The sequence below is a fragment of the Staurois parvus genome, unplaced genomic scaffold (genome assembly GCF_062004578.1).
Source record: "Staurois parvus isolate SC_StPar_1 unplaced genomic scaffold, SC_StPar_1.0 ptg001328l, whole genome shotgun sequence".
Classification (NCBI taxonomy): Eukaryota; Metazoa; Chordata; class Amphibia; order Anura; family Ranidae; genus Staurois; species Staurois parvus.
The window spans coordinates 877,344-903,216 of record NW_028319124.1 but is presented as its reverse complement, the minus strand read 5'-3'; the positions used below and the strand labels follow the sequence as shown (position 1 = coordinate 903,216).

Genomic DNA, 25,873 nt, shown 5'->3' with positions numbered 1-25,873 from the left:
TCCTGTTTGCAGTTTGTGAGAAGCCATGTGGGGGACACAGCAAACATGTGGAAGAAGGTGCTCTGGTCAGATGAGACCAAAATTGAACTTTTTGGCCTAAAAGCAAAATGCTATGTGTGGCGGAAAACTAACACTGCACATCACCCTGAACACATCAACCCCACCGTGAAACATGGTGGTGGCAGCATTATGTTGTAGGGTTACTTTTCTTCAGCAGGGACATGGAAGCTGGTCAGAATTGATGGGAAGATGGATGGAGCCAAATACAGGGCAAGCTTAGAATAAGTTAGAGTCTGCAAAAGACTTGAGACTGGGGCAGAGGTTCACCTTCCAGCAGGACAAGGACCCGAAACATACAGCCAGAGCTACAATAGAATAGTTTAGATCAAAGCATATTCATGTGTTAGAATGGCCCAATCACAGTCCAGACCTAAATCCAATTGGGAATCTGTAGCAAGACTTGAAAATTGCTGTTTACAGACGCTCTCCATCCAATCTGTCAGAGCTTGAGCTATTTTACAAAGAAGAATGGGAAAAAATGTCCCTCTCTAGATGTGCAAAGCTGGTAGACACATCCCCAAAAAGACTTGCAGCTGTAATTGCAGCGAAAGGTGGTCATACAAAGTATTGGCTCAGAAGGGCTAAATACAAATGCACGCCACACTTTTCAGATATTTTTTTTTTTTTAAATTTTGAAAACCATTTATCATTTTCCTCCCACTTCACAATTATGTGCTACTTTGTGTTAGTCTATCCCATAAAATCCCAATAAAATATGTTCACATCTTTGGTTGTAACATAACAAAATGTGGAAAATTTCAAGGGGTATGAATACTTTTTCAAGGCATTGTATATATATATATATATATATATATACACGATTGCATATAATTGTTTTTCTCCCCTTCTATTGGTTGAACTGGATGGACTTGTATCTTTTTTGAACCAGATTAACTATGTAAAATGCAACTTCCCTTGCACAGTGAACTGTCTATTTGCCTTCAATGAATCAACTTCCTGTGCTCCAGAACATTCAATGATACATAGATCTGAGAAGTGGGAAGGACACGGAAAGTATGTGGTAATATCAAGTCCCAAAAAGGTGTCTAAAATAGGTTTAGCAGTATGTATGAGGATGTTATCATCCTTGAATAGAGGAACATTGTAAGGGAGTGGCATCTGCACCATAGGTGGTACATGAACCCTTAAAGCAGAGCTAAACTCCAAAAGGGGAAGTTTTGCTTTAAGTAGTGGTCCCCCAATCCCCGTGAGGAATTGACACCTTCGTAGAATGAATACCTGATTTTGACAGGTACCTGCTCCCACTTCTGCTGTGATCGCCTAGGCATTTGGAAGCAGAAATTGTCCTCCCCGTAGTCTTCTGGGACATGTGACAGATCCCAGAAGACTATGAGACCATTCACAAAACGCAGCACTGCTTGTGCATGCACAGTGGGCACCCCAGCTGTGAAGCCACAAGCTGTCACAGCTGAGTACCCACACTTAGGATGCCGGTACTAGGGAGGGAGGATGGCCGGTGAAACCAGCTGCGATGCTAACACTGCTGGATCAAGGGACAGGTGAGTGGCGGTTTTTTTAAAAGTCAGAAGCTACAGTTTTTGTAGTTGCTGACTTTAATTTTTTTATCTTTGATTGGATCTCTGCTTTAAACATACACCACACCTTATGAATCTAATGAGATGGATGCCCATACCATTATGAATCCTCTAGCATGTTTAAAGTGTTACTAACCCAGGACCCTGCATTCACTATATCTGGTCTCCCCAGACCCTGCATTCACTATATCTGCTCTCCCCGGACCCTGCATTCACTATATCTGGTCTCCCTGGATCCTGCATTCACTATATCTGGTCTCCCCGGACCCTGCATTCACTATATCTGGTCTCCCCAGACCCTGCATTCACTATATCTGGTCTCCCCGGATCCTGCATTCACTATATCTGGTCTCCCCGGACCCTGCATTCACTATATCTGCTCTCCCTGGACCCTGCATTCACTATATCTGGTCTCCCTGGACCCTGCATTCACTATATCTGGTCTCCCCGGACCCTGCATTCACTATATCTGGTCTCCCTGGACCCTGCATTCACTATATCTGGTCTCCCAGGACCCTGCATTCACTATATCTGGTCTCCCCGGATCCTGCATTCACTATATCTGGTCTCCCCGGATCCTGCATTCACTATATCTGGTCTCCCCGGATCCTGCATTCACTATATCTGCTCTCCCCGGACCCTGCATTCACTATATCTGGTCTCCCACAGTACACACAACATGGAAATGCAATTATTTTAGTAAATATAAACTGCTAAATACTTTTTCTCATCAGCAGTATATATCAGTCTTGTGACTTCTATTGGTGTTCAGCAGAGCACTGGTTAAAGCTTGTAGGAGGAGTTTTCATTTTCTCCTTTGAGGCTGCATAACCCCTGACCCTTTTTCTGGACAGCACTGATTGGCCCTGTGCTAATCACATGCACTCTCCCATGAAAAAAAAACCTCTCTAGCAATACATACCAAACTAAGCATGTGCAGCTTGCCCCCAAGGTGCTGTTCTATCAGGAGATGGATTGGGGACAGTAGACGAAGGGGAGGATCAGAGAAGACAGGATCAAACTGCCTTTTTACACAATGTGGAGGATTTACCCCTTAGATTCCACAGTGAGTATAACAAGCATGCTTTACTGCATATACAGACTGATTTTACTGCTGTGGTTTTAGTAACATTTTAAGAAGAAGAAATAGACTATGGGTTCAGTTGGATGAATGCTTGAGCTTTCTCCAAATATAAACCCATCCAGAAACACAAAACAGGGCAAATGTGCCTCATTAGGCTATTATTTTTAATTGCCCAAGGATCCAGCCCTGCCACAAATTTCGTCTATGTGATTATCACCAGGTATGCATCAACTGTCCTGTTAGGTGTCTGTCCACATTGGTGAGCAGCAACATGTGTTTGTGTTCTTTGTTGATCCAGTTTGATCACGTTTGCCACACATTCTTCCCTTCACATAATGTAGCTATATGTCCCAATGATGCACTTGCAGTTACAACACCAGTCATTTGGTCTTTGGCAACTGTTTTTTGCCTTAGGCTCCATTCACACCAATGTGTTTTTTAGTGCTCTTTGCAGAAACGCACTTCAGTCCATTTAACAGGGTTTCCTATGGAACATGTGCACATATATGCTTTTTTGAGCTGCCGCATTTTTTAGAAAGGGTCAAGGTGAAAGGTGAAATGCAAAAAGCAGTGTTTTTGCTAGAAAAGAGTTCAATGGAGAATCTGCTGAAATGCATGGTAGTGCGTTTTTGCCGCTTTTTGCATTTTTATTCTGCCCAGTAAAAAAAAGATCCACTTTTAAAAAAAAAAGAGCTGAACAAAACGCAAAACGCGTTAAAAATGCATAAAAAATGCATGTAGAAAAACGCAAAATGAACTGCGAAAAGCACAGCAAAATGGACAAAAAGCAAACTGCGCAGGTGTGACCGGAGCCTTAAGTTGCTATCACAGCTCACATACAAGTTTTAAAAGGCAGACCTATTTTAAAGCTGACAGATATTGCTAATTAGCAATCAACCTAATATACTTCACCTTTGCTGCTTTGTAGGTAAGTGTATCTTGCTTCAAGGTTAAATCGTTATTTTATAGTGTTTGCTCATATCACATCCATCTATTTATAGCTACAGTATATTCTGTATCTATATACCATCCTGTGTCCAGGATACTGCCATTTGAAATATATTCAAAAAATATCCTTCCCAAATATATTGCCATATATTTGAAATACTACAATTTTGGCCTTATTCAATATATTTCAAAATATATTTTAATAAATATATATATATATATATATATATATATATATATACTGCATGTTGCAATGCGTTTTTATTACAAACTATATGAAAAATATTTTTAAAAATACATTTCAAATATACTGTATGTCTTTAGAAATACGAATCTACATTTTTGGAATGCATTTACAAATACATGTAAAAATATATGTTAAAATTATTTTTTTATATGTTAAAAAAAAATCTGAAGAATATATTTAAAAAATTATTATTTTTAAATATATGGAAAAATATATAAATATATGTAGTATTTCAAATATATGGCAATATATTTGGGAAGAATATTTTTAAAATATATTTAAAATATATTTTTCTTCCATTTGGGAGTATACATCAGTGTATATAATACCTTCCTGTGTACAGGATACTATCACAATTCCACACTACATTATCTATCTATCTATCTATCTATCTATCTATCTATCTATCTATCTATCCATCTATCCATTATCTGTCTGTCTGTCTGTCTATCTATCCTATTTGTCCAATCAATCCCATATATAAAGTAATCATTTAAATACCTGTTTATCTATTTTTTCTCTACATAGAGAAATCCTGATCTTCTACATTACACCTTTCAAAGCCTCTAATAAGTAATGAACCTCTCGAAAATGTCTTTAAGAACTAAAATTTGTTTGAAGATTGTTTGTGTTTAATTGGACTCCAGGCAGAAATAGCAAAATCCCAATGAATGCAGTTTTGTACTCAATAAAAATCTTTAAAAGTAGCTTACATACAGCTTGTGTAAGCACTTGAATTTGACTTGGTATCAGCCTCTTGTGATCCTCTGAACAGCAGGGAGGGGAAAATTACCACTTGGGGCCAATCACGAGTCCTGCCTGCACATATGCTTACAGGAAGAGAGAGTAGAGTGATTACTTCATCAGTCAGCTGCTGCTCATTCACCGTCCAATAACAGGTTAAAGGTGGAGAGGTGACCTATCTATGTTACTAAAAGTGATATTAAACCCTCAGTTATGTAATCACTTATTGAGTATTGGCTCATTTCCCTTGTAGCATCTTATAAAGTCCCCCTTGAATGCTGGGACTAGAGTTGTGTCTTCCCACATAATGTGAGTCAATAGAAACACACAGTCCCATAGCCTATGATACAAAGTTGTACCCTGCTCTTCCCTCCTCTACCTCTCTCCCTTCTCCAAGCTAATTGAGACTGCACTGTTTACTGATATCTCTTTCCTATGAAAACTGGAGGTACAGAGAAGCAGCACTGAGAAAGCAGGAGCCAGCAACAATAAAGATTGTAAACTGCCAGAGCTGGAGTGGGAATTTTAACAAATAGATTACTGGGGGATGTTTATTTTATTGTGCCCAATGTGTTAGGCTAAAAAATGCTTTTTTAATAGGGTTTAATACTTGTTTAACTACAGCAGAGAAATGTCAGGTCACCAGCCTAGCTGTGCTGACTAGTAGTGCTGTGTAAATCTTAGGAATGGATGGACAGAATACAAATAGTTTGGCTGGTAAAATAGCTCAATAGATATAATTTAAATGTGTATTTATTTTTTTGTCTGCATTTGCATTAAAGTACACCTATATCCCCGCAACCACCGCCACCACCCCACCACCCAATACACTGATGCTGCCATCTTCTGTCCAGCTTCTTCCAGGTGCCAGGCTGCAGTCGTCTTCATTGGATGGCACAGGATGATTTCACCCCTGCACATAGGATGTCTGGAGAGGCAAACTTGTACAAGTATTCATGGTTGAGATCCTGGCCAAAACCTACTCCTATCTCCTATGCTTCACTATTAGCCCTTAACTGTTGTTGGTAGTCTCACTGGCCAATAGCTAAGCATCTGGGGTTGAAGAGCCAGGAAGGCTACTTAGATATTCAACCAACTTAAAAATGAATTTCTTTTTACCTTTTAACAGATGCCTTTAAGTTATTCTGTGTTATCACCAGCGAAACACTGGCTTCAAAAATGTTTGCTGCTCGGGGATCTGTCTGCAAGCAAACTGTCTAGCCCCCTCCCTCCATCTGTGCTAGGCAGGTAAGTGATCAGTCATGGAAATAGACATATGACCAGTTTATTACACTGATTATAAAGCTATGCACTGACCTCATGACCAGGGGACTAAAGATGGCTTTATCCAGTCCCACTGAACCAATACCTACCCCCCATCCTTAACCTAAGTAATCACACTGACAACAAAATGGAGTTAATGGGCCAAAAACAACCTTTCATTACAACCACTAATAAATAACATTTAAATAACAGAAACACAGTATAACATATGTTTTTCAAGGTCCCAATAAGCATCAAGAAAATGAATACCTGCGTCCTGCTTAACTAGGCCTCCAGCTGCAACACTACCGACTCTGAGACACCGCCGCAGATACCCCCACCAGAACAACTGGAAGCCGTACCTCTAATGGGTTCCTACAAAGTGCCTTTCTTGTGCCCCATTAACCAACGAGGACCTTGCACCCCGCTGGTTGTCCCCCAGCACCAACTGGCACAACCAACACCAAAACAAACCATAAAACAACAGGTGGGCGAAAGGGAAGTTTGCCTTCAGACTGAAGACCCCCTGCCACACCCTGTCAGACTACCCCTTGTAGCTCCACCCGCTCCCTCCTTAAAACCATTTAGACTCCCCCTTTAGCTAATGAGACTCTCCTCTCCCAACCCCCTTTAACCCCTGTCATACCAGCCCTTCGTTCAGGTTTTCTTTCTTTTTACTCCAAGACTTCCTTTCTCCCTGCATAATCCCTCATCACCGTAAATTTGAACAGTTTTTGGGAAATGGTATGTGTTTTAATACAACAGGCTAGCAGAAATCTGGAAGAAAGTTTGCAAAAATGCAAAAGAACTATGTAGCAGACTTGGGAAAGGGTTGGGATGGTTCTGGGTTAGTTCACCTTTACCAGAAAACTGCCTATGCAGGTAAAGGGCACCCGTAGATTAAAACAAACAAAGAAATGGAATAATCCTGCCCTGACTTGTTGCTAGGACGTTGCTAAGACACTCACAGTAATTACTGCTCACCACGATCATCACCCTCAAATCACCGTAAATGTGTGGTCCACTATCTCCTCTGTCGCAGCTTCGCTGAGCTCAGAGCTACTGAGACAGGCAGCAGACGGCGCATGCAAAAGGATTTTAATTGGCTGATAGTGTCTTAGCAATACCCTAACAACACAGCAGGATGGGATGATACCATCTCTGGGACTTTTTGTTAGCATTATTTAACTCTACTCCAAGCTGCACAGTTTGTATTTACCTACAGGCACCCCCTTACCCGCATAGGTAGTTTCTTTTTTTTTTTTGCAAAGGCGAACTAACCCTTTAAACAAAGGAAGAGTTTTACAACGTACTTTAATGAGTGACATGACCTCCAGATCTTTGGAGGAACAGAAAAGTAATAAGAGATAATACATGTAGGTGCACAACATGACCTGGTAGTTAGTGAGGACACCTTCTAAGACCAGTTCTTATAAATGCATTAATCAAAACACCACATTACAGTCGGTGGTGCTGCCTTCTAATGAGCAATGAATAATGAACAATACATTTCTAAAAGTAGCTTGAGATACAGTTTAATGAGAGTCACTATACTTTAATGACGAAGAATTAAATCTTTTATTTAAAGACAAAGCCTTCAAGTCAGAAAACCTCCTTTAAAATGGATGAAACACTCCTGCAATGGGTGGCAATTTTCCAAAGCAAAGCTGTTCAGTGACTGACAATGCAGCTAGTTCTCGATACTACTGTACAGAGTGCATTTAGGTAATGGGATCAATCAGTGAAAATGATATAATAGAGAAGAGAGATTTTCCTTCACTGATGAATCCACTTTACTTTGTTATTGAGGTCCCTTTGCTGAGGTTCCTTGAAGCATCCTCTTCCACATGTTTACTCTGTCTCCAAATAAATGGTAATCCTTGCAGCAATCAAGACAGCTTCCTGATGTTGGGTGATGATTACTAAAAGGAATTTCTTTCCTAAAGTTGGGTAGTGTCTAAGCACTGTTGCAAAGCATTGTACGGTATCTCAGAAGACAATTTTGACGCCTAACAAGCGATTCTGAATGAGGCTGATAAGTGAATTGGGTCACTTAGTATGTATGGTGTTGAATGGTTTATAGAAGGTAAATATAAACCAAGCTTTTAGACAATGCTCATCTGTTCCAGCGAATCTACATCTCAAAGCTTATCTGTTCCAGCGAATCTACATCCCTACCATCATCTGTGCTTCAAGAATAAGGTGACTTAACAAAATAGCAAGGTCATGAGTGAAAGCAGCTAAATTATGTTTCACTAAGTTTACTGGGCCTTCTCATGATACACTGTTGATCATTTAATGATCCATGTGAGCATTGGCATATGGCCACTGATTCTTTGTATTGGAAGAGGTCAGTTGAGGTTGTTGGGACATCCAAGTTGTTTTCACAGGTGGCTCATCCTGGAGGTACTCCAAATTCATCTTACTAGAAGAAGGCTTGGAAGACCCAAGCACGCTGAGAGGTTAAATTTTCCAATTTGTCTGGGAATGATCTGGAATCCATAGGCAGAGCTTGAGAGTGCAAACAAAGTACAATGTGGCCACTAGGAGAAGTTCTTTATTCAAATGACCAGCTTATGGTGGGTGTAAATATTGGCAGCAGAATTTGTCCACAGCAACATGTGTTACAGTTAATTAAATAAAGCTACAATTAATTATGCTTCTAATATTTGCCTTGCCATAAAATAATTTAAAAAAAGCTCAAAATTAAAAATTTAAAAGCATAATATATGGGCCAACTAATACGATCTTTGCCCTGGCCAATCAATGTCTTAAGTCAGCTTTAATATAAATGGGTAGTATGAATTATAGGCAGTATTGTGGTTTATTGGTTAGTACAGATGTCATGCAGCAAGGGAATCCTTGGTTTGAATCACAACCAGGACACTATCTCTGTGGAGTTTTCATGTTCTTCCTGTGTTCGCACAGGTTTTCCTGGGTACATTGGTATTCTCCCACAGGAAAGACCTGGATACATGCCTCATAAAAAATATGCCAAGAAAATCCTATGGCTTTCAAGCATATCAGACATGGTGCCCAGACTGCTGACCCAAAGAACCAACAGGAGTTGGATACGAGTGAATGAAATATCTACATTATGGGGTTGATTTACTAAAATTAGAGGGTGCAAAATCTAGTGAAGCTGTACGTGGTAGCCAATCAGCTTCTAACTTCAGCTTGTTCAGTTAAGCTTTGACAAAAAAACTTGAAAGCTGTTTGGTTTCTATGCAGAGCTGCACCAGATTTTGCACTCTCCAGTTATCACAAATAAACCCCTATGAATTATTATATGACGTATACAATATTTCTGTAATGCATGTGCATTTCTTTCTATCTTGTCCCTTTAAAAACTGTACAGGTAGAGAAAAATACCCGTTCAGCTGACATCAATCCAGTGAGCACTTAACTTTCTATTTGGGATGACAACATGCTGCCTTTTCTGAAATGAAATCCCAACCAGTGTGGTCAGCCCTGCCTGTTGGACTACAGGACTCCACCTATCCTCCATTGCTCTCTGTCCCTCTTGATATTCATACAATGATTTCTTTCCCAGCAATGCTGCTGCCTTGACTTCCAAGAGCCTGCCCACAACTCTGTACTGAAAAGGCTCTTTGAAGACGTAGTTCTGAGGGGTGTTCCTACCTCAACAGAAATTGAGCCCCAAGCAGCTGCCCCTGCAAAAATGATATAAGCCTGAGGATGATATCACAGGGGACCAATAAAAGTCATTATAACTTGAACATGCTTTAAAGGGGGAGAAGGGGTAAATGTGGTCATGCCTGGAGAATGGACAAACATGTAAAGAACTAGTTCTGGACAACAACTCTAGTAAATAATGAAACCATTCTAAAATCACACGATTCCTCATTTTACTTTAATCCAGACTCTATGTCACTAATGGAAAGTCTAGTGCAGCTCAGTAAAAACTTACCAAGAGTGTACCTATTGCAGTATGTGCTGTGTAACTTGCTCTCTCTCCTAAACTCACTATACAAATCACAATCTGACTGTACTAACTCCTTTAGATCAATCAATAACATCCAACAACAATGGATACAAAATGACTGGATAGATAGGAAAGTCCTTATATTCCATAGCTTTGTTAGATCTACAGGGGATCAGATTGTTAAGTGTATGGTGAGCTTTACACTTTCAAGACAGGTTTGATTTTAGCTGGTTGCTGTGAATAACTGGATTTTTTTTTACAAATGGCTTTCTGTATGTGAGAGACAGTAAAGAACATGAGTGTGCTTAGGAACCTCTCTCTGCATCACAAGCAAGGGTTCCAACATCATATGTGCTACCATAATGCATGTTAAAGTGGTTGTAAAAATGAACAAAGCACATCCTACTACAGTGTGTACTTGCCTTGATCCAAGGCACATATAGTTACATAGTTAGTCTGGCTGCAAAAAGACATAAGTCCATCCAGTTCAACCATTAAAAAAAAAAAGTTATAATCCTATACCCACAGTTGATCCAGAAGGCAAAAAAACCCAGCAAAGCATGATCCAATTTGCTCCTGCGGGGAAAAAAAGTCCTTCCTGATCCCCCCATGAGACATAGCGTGACTGGGGTCTGTTCTCTCATTCCCCTGCTATCTGGATGAGTTACTTCTGACAGTCTATGCTTACACCCAGCAATCCCAGGAGACAGCCCTGTCCCCCTGCAGCACACAGTAGATGATTGACAGGCTCAGCTGTGCATGTTTCCCTATGAGATTGTGTGGAGGGAGGTTTGTCCGTTCCCTCCACTCAGGTTTCAGATTTCACTCAGCTCCCTGCACTATGCTGTACAGTGTGTGACATTAGATCTCTGATCTCTACCTTCTGTAGCTAAGGAATGCTGTGTAAAATGTGTGCTTTAGGAGGTTGCAGAGAAGAAAGGGCTGCAGATAAACAGATAAACTTATGCAGGAGGATTTGTTTCATCTCTCTGTATCACCTTAGGCTAATCACGTTAGTGGGTATATGTAAGGATTTACAACCACTATAAGTATTAATTTTCACTTCAATAGTATGTGCCTTTAGTTCTGAGTATTTCCATATATCGCTTTACAGACCATTGGGTGATCCAATCCTCGAAGGAGTGATTTCGCAGTGATTGGATCCATAGTTCAATAATCAATTCCAGCTCACCAACAATGGACCTACAGTTTGATAACTAAACTGATAAGAATATTAGTTATTTATCCATCAGCTGACTGTAGATTACAAGGGGGCCTATTTTTAAAGCAAGAAATGCTACATCTGACATTTCTCATTGAAAATATTGACTTTTTCCCTATTTGTAAGGCTGCTCAGAGCAATTGCCACATTTGTTTTTGTCAAGATTTGACTATAATTTAGCCACGTCAATTTTCTGCATAGATTTTGCTAATTTATTTCTGCCTTTTTTGGAAGAGATTAGGTTCCATCCTTAACTTGGCAAAATCCATTAGTTTAAATGGACAAAATCCCACATAGAAATTCACTCAAGATTTAAATATTCTATCTGTGTTTGCACCATTTAATCAGATTTTACATTTTTTGACCAACCTATCTATTTTTCAACATACCATACATTGCAAACATGTCTCCCCAGAGTTCTGCAGCTGACTATGTCTTCCAACAAGTGATTCTGCAACTCTACATGTCAACAGATCACTCTATGTCCATTAGACATATTATTATTCTAAATTATATTGTCTACTGTCTATAGCTGGCCCAAGATATCCAATGCAAATCAGACATGCAGCTACGATTTAGCTGGGAACAGACCTTTCTTTAGACAGATAGCTCCATAAATATGGAAATGTGGAATGCCTGTTTTGCATAAACAATTTTATATCTTTTTATATCAGCCACCTTACTGGAGAAGGACATGTTTGGAACCAAGAACCAAGTGCAGTTTTCACTGCATTTCAAGGCATATTGTTTATCATAAAAGTCTTTATTTATTTGGGTATTAATGATGGTGTGATAGCATTATTTTTAAAGGGTCCCTGTATCCAGACCATCCAAACCACACTATACAGACCAATAATTGCAACAAAAATCTTCCTATAAGATTTCCTTTGCATTGAATGTACTTTATACATGTTATTTACCTGTAAAAGCATCCCTTGTGTAGTCATCCAAAAGCCCTAAGGCCACTGCTGGGTGTTAACACCAAGTGTTGTGTCCCAGACTTAGAGTTGCCACTCTACAACATTCCCTTTGAACTTCCCAGCAGATACATAAAAGGCTATGTAGGGAGATGAGGGAAGGGGCAGAAGAGCTGGGCCAGCATAGAGAACATAAATAGAGATTCCCAGAAGAGGACAGGGCTATGATGTGCTACGGAATTGACTAGTCAATTTTTCTGGCAAATTCAAAGGCACATTGCAAGTGCATAAAAAATGGAAAGGAAAAACACTGAAAGGAATCTTTAAAAATACTTAATTTCTCTTTGCTTTTACTTGCAATATTAAGGCGGTAACATACTTTCTTTAACATGATAATACAAGTGTTAAGTTCAGTCCCTGGGAATTCAAAAAAAGTGTCTGAGAAAAACCTTGTCTTAAATGGAGCACAGCCAATCAACTTTTAAAATTTAATTTTCTAGTACATGTGGAGAAAAATGAAAAATAGAGACTGGTTGAATTCTATGGGCAAAGGCACCAGTTGAAATAGAACTTGTCTGCAACAATTTTTAATAAATTCCCCTCTTTTTCTACATGCGCTCCTTAAAGTGTTGATTGCAACCTAATAGTGCCAATGGTGGGCCATTCATGTGCAAAATCTTTGGCACAGCCACTTCTAGTCTTAATGACATGCAACAGAGTAAGAATACAAGAGAGTAATTACAAGACATAGAAGAGACAGAGCGTTGTTCCCCTAATGTTACATGTATGATAGAGTCTGGGATAAAATGGCAGACAGCAAAGTGGTAATAAAGACCAACAGAGAGACGAGTCCTTAGAGTTGGGCAAATGTGCTGAAAAACTTTCATTAATGATGGTTTCTAGGATGCCGATGGACACTGGCATCCTAGCAACCAGAGATGCATCCCTGGCCCCATTCAACTTCCAGCCGAGAGATTACCCAGCCAACAGTTCAAAGTAAACAAAGGGGTAGGGATGCTCAATGACATCACTGTCTAAATATGGCCATGGGCACATTCGATAATGACATCAGTGAGTATCTCTGCCTCTTTGTTTACTTTCACCTATAACCCAGGAAATTGCCCAAGAAATAACCCAGTTGAAAGTTGCATGGGCTGGTATGAGTAATTTGTAGCTAGGACGTATTTGGCTGAAGAGCTGACAGTGCCCTAGCTAGCAAGGAACTGAACATGCACTGAGGATGGAGTGTCACTGGCTGCAGTGCCTCTCCCCTCCATGCAAACAGTTTCATGTACCTGTTCCTGACAAGTACATAAAGTTGTTGCTGCAGTGACATTTGTTGTTTGGAGGGGCGAGGGAATTCTAAAGAATGTCTATGACCATCTATGATACTCTTTATGAATTCCCCATACTGCGTGCTGTGTTAGGAAAAAGTCAACCATCAAACTATGAGTTACTTAGGCTACTGTATGGACTCTGTTCTGAGTGTGGACTATGTTTCTTTGCTGGAGTTAAGCTGTTTTCTGTTAACTCGCTTCATGACATTTGAGCGATTGCCCTGGCACACATGTAACACATGAAACGTGAGATGGAGTAATCAGACTAAGTCCAAGTACACATTCCTGGGTGACACACTTGGCTAGTACACCCAGTATTTTCACTCATAATAGCATCCAGGGTGATCCAGGAAACAGGTTTCTCTTACTGCTCCACTCCCTATCACACTGTATACTGGTCTCTTTAAAGTGGAAATAAATCTTTACATAAGTCCACTGAAATCACGAGCCTCAGGTGATAAACGATTATGAAGTAAATCCTTTCATATTAACTGTACCTCTCTGTTTCAGAGCCCTCTAGAGTGCATTTTCTGCTTCTGGGGGGTGGGAACCTGATGGCCCACATAACAGAGCAGAGTGGGGTGTAATCTGAGACCTGAGTTCTTTCCACTGGAGAGAATGGACACACCCCCTTTTATACTGTATCACTGGAAAACATGCACATGGCCAGCAAAGTCAGTCACTTGCTATGTGCTGGAGAGGGGGCTACACCATGGATTGCCTGTTGTCAAAGAAAACTGCCAGAAGTGACACATACAGACTGAACATGAAGTTATCTGTCTCTGACATGTCAAGTGTAAGAAAATTGATGGTTAGTACTTCTAGTGGGGCAGACATGTCAAATCAGTGCTGGAAGTATAGCCTTAGCAACCTTTGACATTGAACACACTAGAGAGCTTTGGCAGGCAAGTTCAATCAACTGAATGAGACCCATACACATAACTTGTCCCTCAAACCAGGTGACTGTTATGTGGACATCACAATGTCCTGCTCTTATTTGAATTTTCTCTAACACAGAGAGGACCCAGATCCTTGACAGTATGATCTGCCAGGTTACCGACAAACCATGAGGGAAAATTATTCTCTAGTAGAGTATACCATCCCTTGGGTTAAGATGGGACCATGGGACCACTCACGTAGCTATTTGTAGGTTTCTGGTAGTAACTTTGATCTCACTCTAGGACTGGGTTACTTTCATAACTGTTCAGTCTGAATAGGGTTGGGGACAACCACTGGATCCTCTTTGTGTCTCTGCCTAGTTATATTTTTCCAGTACATGAGTAAGGTTCACCTAAGGCCTACTTTTGGTATGCAAAATTGCCAGGGCCAGGCTTTCCTCCAGTCAAGTAGGGGGTTTGCATCCCCACCGATAGTGACCTTGCCTGCTTGGCTGCAAGGAGACATCCCCTCCCTGCTCCTTGGACAAGCATTCCTGTTCTTTGTTTCAACCTGGAATACTCTGTCTGGAGCCATATCTTCTATCAGTATCAGGTGGTCACCTCCCATCTCTTCTGTTGCAGGTGGGTCTATAGATTTTCCATGTATGATGGCCATATGTGCACCCAATCTTATAGGTCTCTGCTCCTTACATGCTATGGCTGCTTTTACCAGTTGATGTATCTTCAAACTGGGGTTGGTTCTATCTTTTTCTTGCAGTGTTTCTCTAATATTTCCAGACAGCAGTCCATCTACAAAATGTTCCTTCAGCCATCCATCCACATCACCCCAATCAGGCTGTCCTACTCCGCACCTTTCCCTTCAGCACATCTCTGCTGCTATGTCAAGAGTTTGAGTGCATAATGCAGAATTAATTCCCCCACTCTGCCAAATGAAGTGAGCCTTAAGGATCCCTAATGTTGCAGAAAGTGTGTTACTGGCTGGATCAGGAAAATAGCCTAAAAAGAAAATGAATGCAGCCACCATATCTTAGGATTGGTACCACCATATTTTAGGATTGGTACTCTGCAATATATTATATTTGTAATTTTGAATTCAATATCGCTGGGAGGTGCAGGATTAACCCACTTGCTTCCTCACTGTGTATTTGGATACCTAATGGGATAGGAATCCTACAAAAAAAGGGGGTCATTATACCAGGTGCTGATTTAACTCCACTTCCATCACCATTGACTGACATAGTCATTTCTAGCTGTTTCGTAGATGACAAGGGTAACAGAAGGAGTAATAGACCAAATAATCAGAGTAACTGTAACTTGCAGTTTACTATACAGGTGCAAATTTAGAAATGATAATGCCAACCAGGTTCAGCATGGCAAAAAACATGCATATACTGTAGAATAATGAAAGCTTCACAAATGTGGACTCTTCACAGCAATGTGGTTGATTTACTAAAACTGGAGAGTACACAATCTGATGCAGCTGTGCATGGTAGCCAATCAGCTTCTAACTTTGGCTTATTCAATGAAGCTTTGACAAAGAAACCTGGAAGCTGATTGGTTTCTATGCAGAGCTTTACCAGATTGTACACTCTCCAGTTTTAGTAAATCAAACCTAATGTCTTTGTGACCCAAGTCAGACTGACATTATACCGCTAGTCATTTTACATTGCTACTTCAATAAAACATTCCACAATACAGCTTCTTGTGACTATCCACTTAGACAGCATGCCTCACAGAGAAGTCAAGGGTAGCAGCTCTGGTAACACAAGTGAACAGCTGGAGGGATCCAGGGCCTCAAAGCACCACCCCACAGGAACTGCAGTACTCTAGCAGTAATCTGAAAGTCTTGGAGAAACTGTGTGCTATTAGGCTCTTACAAGCTGATTCTTACAGTGGAGGGCCTCTTACCTGGCCACAGTTCACTTGCTCAGCTTCCTCTGCCTCATCAGATGTGGCCTCTCTAAGCTGCTGAGGGAGGACAGCCAAAGAACTAATCTCAAGAGTTGGTTCTGGCCAGCTCAGTGGATTGCTTTAAAAAAGGCCTGGATTCTTTCTTGGATACACAGAATATGATTGGATACTGACATTTATAGGTAAAGTTGATCCAGGGAATATCTGATTGCCTCTTGGGGGATCAGGAAGGACTTGTTTCCCCTACAGGAGCAAATTGGATCATGCTTTGATAGGGTTTTTGCTTTCCTCTGGAACAACTGTGGGTGTAGGATTATAACCTTTTTTTACGGTTGAACTGGATGGACTGTTGTCTTTTTTCAGCCAGACTAACTATGTAACTATATATATTTATTGACAGAACAATGGCTGAACTTTACTAGGAGATTCTTCAATATTGGCTCTGACTTTTGGCCAGTTAGCTCCCAGCACAAAAAATATATAAAAATATGCAGCGCTGATATGACTAAAACATACAATCATCAATACTAGAAACTAAAATTAAATAAAATAACATAAAATAAAAAGTGCTGAATGCCAATGAGGTGGAATATTTAAAGTGACACGTGCAACAAAGTCCTTAAACTCGTGGTGAAGAGTGTCTGTGGCTCCTGTGATAGTAGGAATGGATAAACATTGCACTAACCAGATAGCGCAAATTATTGCGCATGGAGTATATAAGACCTACTCCTGGTTCTCTGGATGTGGAACACTGCAGGGGATTGATGTCATCGGCGCTGCAACCACCAGGTGTCATCCATCCGAACTGAGTATCCAGCTTCCAGAAATGCCAATATCTGCCACCAGGGGGATCATGCACAATGCCAAGCCATAGGTCTGCAGGTGTCACCTTCAAAAAGCGGGCTCCCAAGGAAAAAATAGCCCAAGAGAAAGCCTCCAATAGTGTAATATATCTTTATTATTCAAAAATGACAGCATAAGAAGGATGAATCAGACTTACATAGAACTCCAATATGGCCGCTGGCCGTCCAAATGGCCATGCGGTGTGTACACAGTGGTTAGGGGCACCTCCCTAACGCGTTTCGTGTTCAAATACTTTTCCAAAGGGCCCTTTGAAAAAGTGTTTGAACACGACATATTACACTATTGGAGGCTTTCTCTTGGGCTCTTCAGCAATTACAAAAACTGTGCTAAACTTCACTCAATTTACCTTGCACCAAGTTTGTGTTATCCTCTACAGGAAAAATCTAACAAACACCTCAAATGGTCACTGAGAGTGTACTCCCCACAGAATGTGTGGAGTGCATTCTTCTCTGTCTGCTTTCTGAACCACCAATCACATTCAGTCTTTGGAGACAGGTTTTAGCTGTTTGTCGGCTGCAAGAGACGTATTAGTACTGACAATTTTTAAAGTCAAATTTTCGATATATGAGATGGCAGGGCATCTACAGTGGGTATGTTTGAGAATTTCTCCTTGCATTACAAGCAGGAATTCATAGATCACCAGATTATTAACAAACAAAAGTGGGTGATACACTATAGTAATGGCTGAATGGAAAATGTAAGTAGCTGGTAGGCTATGCTCCTTGTATGTATTTCAATGCTAAATTTGTCATTTGAAATTTGGGGTTGGGTTCATAATTATAGAAATCTACTCAGCATTGCATTGCCTTTGCTGTGGAGTATACCGTTATTGTTGGAGCTTACTAAACTAAAAAAAAAAACTACAAAAAATTTTATGCCAGAGTTCTTTAGATTTTAAAGTGTATGTAACCATGTTACCATGGAGCTGCATTTGTGATTAGCGATGACACAAGCTATTTGATGGATTTAAAGTTCAGTTAAAAACTGGCACTGGCAACGGTGACAATTATTATCAGAGACATGCCTTGAATGTAACCGTTTTAGGAACCATCTATATTTGTGGGTTTAGTTCCATATTAAAGTTGAACTAAACCCAGTGATTTAGTTGAGTTAAAGAGGTCTAAAAAAAAGCCAGTTGGTGGTCCCAGCAGCGGAGGCACCTGTTGTTGAAAGACTCACCTCTGATGATAGAGCTAACTGAGAAATGCAAAACATCACCGTAAGTGGCAATTTAAAGCCCCAAAACTCATTTTTTGGTGTCATAAAGCAATTTGATGTTCTGTAAACCAGATGACTCTTATCTATCCGTAAGACATGTGACAACGGGCACCTCTGCCGGTCGGACCACTACAAGCTTTTTTTAAACCTCTTCAAACTCAGCACCTGGCTGAGAACCTTACCGAGGATTCAGGATTGGGACCCCCCATAGCATTGAGAACAACCTTTTTAATTCTTTGTGGGGAGAGGGTATTCTCCACCTATGCTTATGGAAGGTTGCAGGTTTCTACCTCACAGGGCTACCTCAACCTCAGCAAATATAAGGTTTTTTTCCCCTCTATTGATAAACCTTTTTGAGGTCATTATTATATTTATTTATCTCAGGTACTTATATAGCCCTGTCAATTTACGCAGTGCTTTACATATATATTGTAGATTCACATCAGTCCCTAACCCTCAAGGGGTATACAATCTAAGGTCCCTAACTTACATTCATGGGCCAATTTAGACAGGATCCAATTAACCTACCAGCAAGTCCTTTGAATGTGGGAGGAAACCAGAGTACCCAGAGGAAACCCACACAGGCACAACATGCAAACTCCAAGCAGGTAGTGCTGTGGTTGGGATTTGAACCAACAACCCTACTACTGCCAGGCGGAAGTGCTAACCATTAGCCACTGTGAGCCACTTACCACACTATAAGGTCTCTCCCACCTCACTCTTTTCTTTTCCAGGTGATACCCTGAGTACCCCATGGGTCTTTAACCAGCCTTTTGTACCTGAGCCCCTCGGACCCCCGTGAAACGCCGCATCCTAAATCTACTGGTTTCCCCCAAAAAATACATTGAAGGCATGCCAAGAATGATAACTGTCACAGTTTATTGCGCTCTCAACCAAATTGACAAGCCCTCAAATGGCTGGTATCACAACTGGCAGCTTTCTTGGCTGTAAAGTATAGGAGGGTTTCGTTCTGCTTTAAGTGCAAGAAAAAAAAAAAAACTATTGATCAGAAATTAGAGGTGTCCTGTGCACACTTCGTGGGTTATCACAGGGAGTCCTCCCAGTTCTAAACTTGCACTACACAACAATAAGTCCCTATAATGTGAGTATGAGGAGAATTCGATGAATTCAGCAGTTTAACAGACCACTAAGAGAACATTTAACAGAACACCAAGTCTTGAGTTTCAGTCCAAGAAAAGGCATGTGGTGTTATTCCACCATAGGAGGTTAGGAGTGCACTTCTGGCAGAGCAACTAGTATTTTTCTGTACTTGCAAGTGGAAAGATTTACTGCTTATTTTTCTTTATGTTTCACTTTCCCCTGATATACACCTTACCATTTTTTGTAATTTTTTTCCAAGGTTTGAGGGCTGCTAATATGCAAATTGGCTGATCTAACACCATAATATGACTGATACATAAAATTCTGGAAAGAAAAGATCCTCTTTGTCAATGAGAGTAGATCTATTTTTTTGTTCCTGATTCAGTCCTGCTTAGCTATCAGGCTAGGTTTAGATGTGCGTCTAAACTTGTGCTTCTCTGAAAAGTAGTCTGCTTTTATGAAAAGTGCTTTAACACCTCCTCACCACCTGTTTTAACCCCACTTTTGCTGAACGTTTTCAATGCCTCCCCATTTCCTTTAATAGGTTGCGTCTGGTGGGCTTGTCTCCAGAGGATTAAGATATGTTGGATAGTTTTGCTATGGGCACAAAGCATCGCATGTAAACATCCTGTCAGGGGCGGACTGACAACTCATGGGGCCCCCGGACAATAGGGGATCATGGGGTCCCTGTGTCCTTGCCCAAACTCAAAAAAGCCTATGAAAAAGGTACCAGGGGCATCTCATGGGGCCCCCTACTGACCCTGGGCCCTCGGGCAGTGCCCGAGTTTCCAAATGGTCAGTCCGCCCCTGCATCCTGTTACAGCTTTTGGGGGAGACTGGTTAGGGGAAGCTAAAAATGTGACAAATTAACACCCCCTCAACCACTAGTCTAAACAAGGCCTTACAGAGTAAATAAAAGTAGCCACACCCGGATCCTCTCTTTTTTTTCGTCTAAAGCTATCCATATGCATATCAATCTGATCATTACATAAGACTATTTCAATATTCTGATATTCTAGTTTTGCAATTAAAAATAAAAGGGACTGAATGAGATGGAAAATTCCAATCCTTTTGCAATCCAACCATGTATGTTGCCATTGTTCGAATGTGAAATGCTTTGCAGGCAAATTTAATAACTGAATTGCATGAAGTGATCATTTTAGGTTTCTGTTCAGTTAAAGCTCAATTAAAATTGACAAACTGTCAATTGTATTAAAAAAAAAAAAAATAGCCCGGTATGGCCTGCATCAGAATATTAGAGGCTTAAAACAGTAAATGTTGTTATTCTGGAAGAGCGCTGGCTTATGTTAAGTGGTCACTTTTGATAGAAATACAGCTTAAAGAAAATCTTTAATTTGAAGTGATTCTATGTTCCAATGAATGATTCCCCATTCTAGTGCACGGTTATGTCCGACGACCGCTTCTCCATTCCAGTAAGTGATTCTTCCTCCAGACGGACAAATCTGTGTTCCAACAACAGATTCCATCAACAAGTGTCTCCACAACTCATTGAGTGATCCTGCATTCCAGTAAGTGATTTTTTTCTTTGTTCCGCCGAATGATTCTAGCACACATTAAAGGATTGTGCTTTACGCTAATTCTTCCAATACATGTTTTTGCCATCCAGATCTTGGCTCTATGTTCCAGTGAGTGACTCCGCAGTTCGATGAGTGCTTGATTCGACAGCCCAGAGAATAATTCATCTGTTCAATAAGTCCTTTTACCTTCCAGAGTGAGCCGAACATCTCTTGAGTGGCAGTGACTCTAAATGAGCAACATTTTTTTTTTAATGCTGTGAGATAGGTTACCGTCCAATAATTGACTCAAACTTCCAATCTTGAGTGACAGTGAATTTAATAAGTGACATGGCTGGCCAATGAATTCCAGGCTTGGCTCTATATTATGGCCTAATCTTGACAACTCATAATTGCATTTGCTCAATCAAACTACCTGTTAATGTGTCCAGGATGATATGGCAAGATGGCTATACATAAACCACATTACTATAAGCATGATTTTTTTTTTTAAGGGGACTGGTCAGGCGAGTGACCTTACTTCGTTAACCAAGATATGGACTCTTATAATTAAATAACTGGGTAAGAGGGAATGTTTCCTAGATTGTCAGCTTCTCTGTATACATTTAGCAGCTGAGACTTTCATCTAGCAAATTAATCAAACTCCTGTCCACGGAGTCGGCAATGAATTATTTTTCTCCAGCTGTGAAGATAAATTGGCAGCTGTGTCACCTGGCTTTGTTTTAGCTTTCTCTAGATCACACTGTTAGAGATAACAAGAATGGGTTGATCTGGTTTCTTTTCATCCTTTGCTGACTACATATCAATGAATAAAATAATACAACTCCCTAAATCACATGTTCGGACCACATATAGGGGCTGATGATTTTGTTCCTTTTACAAATGTCACACACTGCACAGGAAGTCACATCTTGGGGGTTCCAGAACATCAGAAAATTTCTTTGTCGAGTCCCAGAAGAATCACACAACAAAAGTTGAGAGTCTCAATTTAAAATTGGTTGAGCGCTACAGCACTACAGAAAATTCCACATACTTGTAACCCCAACATTTCACCCCAGCATTCACTCTAACACTCAAAATTCACTCAAATCAAGTTAAAATAAACTCCTAAACTTCACTCCAAAAATGAAGTCACAAAATAATTTAAAATGAACTCTTAAATTAAAAATACATTCTTAAAATGCACTCCTAAAAAAATTAAAACCAACTCTTAATTTAAAAAAAACTAAATTGAAATTCACCATTAGCTCCATGATCACTTAACTTTAAACCCTAACTTATCACTTAACATAAAAACCCTAACCATTAACCTTAACCACTCAACCCTTGACCCTATCCCTAAACTAATGTTCAGCACTAATAAACTCCTTAAATGCCACACTTACCTTAGCAAGCCTGGGACTCCTAACACCGAAAGCCATTACTCCTCACAGCACTGACATCTCCGTGCCAAAAACTACTGATCCGACCATTACAATAATAACATGATTTATGTGTTGGGAACATTGTCATTCCATGTAAAGCTTGCCGATGACAGGTTCCCTTTAATTAGATCTGCAATGTCCACCGGATAAGTGTGATCTGCCAACAAGGTATATTCTAAATGCATAAAACCTCTTCCTGAATTCCAGACAACAATAACCAAGACGTATGTTGTTAATGTTAAATAAATGAAGGAGTACAGCCATATATGTCATACTATAGCATGCGTGCATTATCAGTGCATGAGCCTGGCCATTTGGAATTTGCGGGGGGGGGATAAAAGAAGAGCATTATGCCGTGAGACACTCCACCACTGGACATTCTTACCAGAAAGGCCACCTTCTGATGAACATATGACTGACTGCTCGGTAAAGAGAGAGCCTCTGCATCAGAGTAGATGGCCATACTGGGAGACAGGCTTCCTCCCATAACCAGAGGCCAACTGGCCTGTACAGGGCTGTCTGTAATCAATTATGTATAATATGGACTCCCAGAGAAGAGAAGAGCAGGAAGAAGACCCATATGAGATAGGTAGATGGACAGAAAAAAAGATAGATAGATATTTGAAAATAGGCATATGTTCATAGAAATATCTATCCATAATTGAAGACGAACCCATCAATATGTATACACACAGTCCTTTTATACACACTCACTCTTCATCTTTTTCATTTCTATAGATACAAAGATTACACTAAAATAATATGGATTATAACAACACCGAAATACTCGTATGGTTGACTGCACCTACATATACTTCATTCATAGCGTGCATTATGGAATATATATATATATTCTGCATTTTGTTTACTTGTAAGCCTAGCCATATATTACATGCATGCCCATTATATACACACTGCATGCCTATGCAGACATACACCGGTCTCGTGCCTCTTACCTTGTTATACTGTCTTTTTCCAGATGTTTAGTTTTTTTTTAAAGGTCTGGGGTAAAAGCTGGTCACCGATTCTCTTCTAGAAGACCACCTGCCGTGGACATTATTCCACAGGGGAGGAGCCTGGAAGACAAGCCCCACCTCCTGCGCTTTGTTGCCACTGTCCAAGGATGTACAATTAACACTGGCCCTTTGTCAACAAGGCAGTAGTCCACGTCTATGTGCAGAGCTGGGTACCAAAACGGCCTCTTTTTTTTTTTTTCTTCAAGTGGTATAATATGGCCAATGGGTTTGGCAGTCCTTAAGATTTGGTGATCAATGTGGCACGGTGCAAACAGTCCGATAATTTGAAATGTTTTTTTTTTTTTCTTTTTAATTCCTGGCTTCCGACAAGCCAACCGAATGCAGATGTTTCGGTATTATTTTTTTTTTTCCCCACCGAAACTCCAATTTTTGTAGCTTCTCAGTCTCCTAGGTTTGTATTAGCTGCCAGGCGTTTCGTGGTAAACACTCCTTTTTGATTTGGCATGTTTGTATTTGGTGGGCCTTGCCATGGGTCAGTAGGCTTCCCTCTTCATATGCTTTCCATATTCGTCGCCGCTGCTGGATTCTCACCAAGCACGAGACTGGCGGCGATCCTGCAAGCTGTTTTTTTTTTTTCCTCCTTTTCTCGATTCCCTGCTAGCCGCAGGATGGATGGAAGACGGTCGTTCTGCACGATGCACCGGGGTGGGTGGGGGGGGGGTGTGTGCTTGATCCCTCTGGCCTGACTGTGTTCAAGTCCTCTCTGGCAAACTAGCCATTGCGGGATCGCCGGTAGCCAGGGATTGGGGGGGGGGGTTCAGCGGTTGCTTGTCTGAATTAAACTCGCATGGGATTTGTACATCCCCCACCTGTCAGAGGATATTAACCCTCTTGTCTACTCTTCTTATACTGCTTCGTTAACCTGGTGGCTTTTGATAAATAGTCACTGATGACCATCCAACAGCCTCCTATCCCCAGGTGGCCCGGCCGCTGTCCAGGGTGCTAGTGAAGCCTCCTTGAAGCACCTGCTAGGTGGCCAACGCTGGCTTGGTCAATGGCCACTTGTATCCGAAGGTCTGATAGCAGCAATCTTTGCATCCATCCTACTAAGCATGATCAGCAGCACAGGAAAGCGATCACTAGCCACAGCTAGGAAAGCAGAAGCCAGCCCCCTTGTTTTCTGCTCTTAGGAAGATTGTAGACACCCCTCTGTGATCTCATTATTTGTCCTGTCCTCTCTTCATATCTCTTGTTTTTTTTCTCGCTCCCTGTGCTGGCTATCTGAGATCTCCCCTCGTCCTCTCCATCTTTAACCTCCTGATCCTGTGCGTCGCCGGCAGTCGCTCTATTGTGCGGCGTTGGGCAGCTGTCTCGGCTGTGCCCCGGCGTCTATGGTCGGCGGTCTCTGGCTACCTGTCCGTCTCTTCTCCTCTGCTCCAGCATTCCTCTAGAAGACAGCCCAGGCTGGATGCCTCTTTCTCCTTGCCAGGATCTGATGCTCTCTCTCTTTCTCTCTCTGCTCCTCTTCTTTGCTATTTTTTTATCCCACGTAAAGAAATAACAAAGAAAATAAATGAGAGATTGTGGGGCTGTTTCAGTCTCCTGCCCCTCCTCCGTCTCTCCCTCCCTTGCTCTCTCTCTCTCTCTCTCTCCTTCCCTCCCCCTCACTCCTTTTAACCCTCTCTCACATTCACATTGCTTCACCTATCTGTGTCTCCTTCATCTCAGCCGCCTTTTGTGTTGTCAGTGGTGCTACCTGCCATCCCAGACCCCCTGAGCTGCCCCCCTGGATGTGTGTGTGTTATTGTACCACCCCCAATATTTCCACAGACCCCCTCCACCTTCCTGGTCCCCCTCTCCCTCCATCCATCTCTCCAATCTCCACCCTCTGCTCCCTCCTCTCCTCCTTCTCTCTCTCACTCCATCTTTCTCCTGCTTCATCCACCTCTCCTCCTCTCTCTGTACAAACATTTCTGTCTCGCTCCATCTTTTCTCCCCTCCCCTCTGTCAGCCCTCGTACAGCAATCTCCCATCCATACATCCCTCTGTATAGGGACCATCAATATGTGTGTGTATACAGAACATACATACATCATACATATATATATACATAGCAGAGTGATCTCCCATCCATACATCCCTCTGTATAGGGACCATCAATATGTGTGTGTATACAGAACATACATACATCATACATATATATATACATAGCAGAGTGATCTCCCATCCATACACCCCTCTGTATAGGGACCATCAATATGTGTGTGTGTATACAGAACATACATACATCATACATATATATATACATAGCAGAGTGATCTCCCATCCATACACCCCTCTGTATAGGGACCATCAATATGTGTGTGTATACAGAACATACATACATCATACATATATATATACATAGCAGAGTGATCTCCCATCCATACACCCCTCTGTATAGGGACCATCAATATGTGTGTGTATACAGAACATACATACATCATACATATATATATATACATAGCAGAGTGATCTCCCATCCATACATCCCTCTGTATAGGGACCATCAATATGTGTGTGTATACAGAACATACATACATCATACATATATATATATATACATAGCAGAGTGATCTCC

At 41.0% G+C, this 25,873-nt stretch overlaps 1 protein-coding gene across 2 annotated transcripts in view; it reads right to left on the bottom strand.

The window, feature by feature from the left end:
• The window catches only part of ADGRL1 (adhesion G protein-coupled receptor L1), a 584,175-nt gene extending 559,157 nt beyond the window's left edge, over positions 1 to 25,018 (bottom strand). Inside the window, exon 1 of one of the 2 annotated variants that reach the window (XM_089661220.1) lies at positions 23,233 to 25,018. The gene's annotated coding sequence lies outside the window, so the exon portion shown is untranslated. The remainder of the gene's footprint in view (positions 1 to 23,232) is intronic. The other variant, XM_089661218.1, reaches the window with a different exon arrangement.
• Between the last annotated feature and the right edge of the window lie 855 nt (positions 25,019 to 25,873).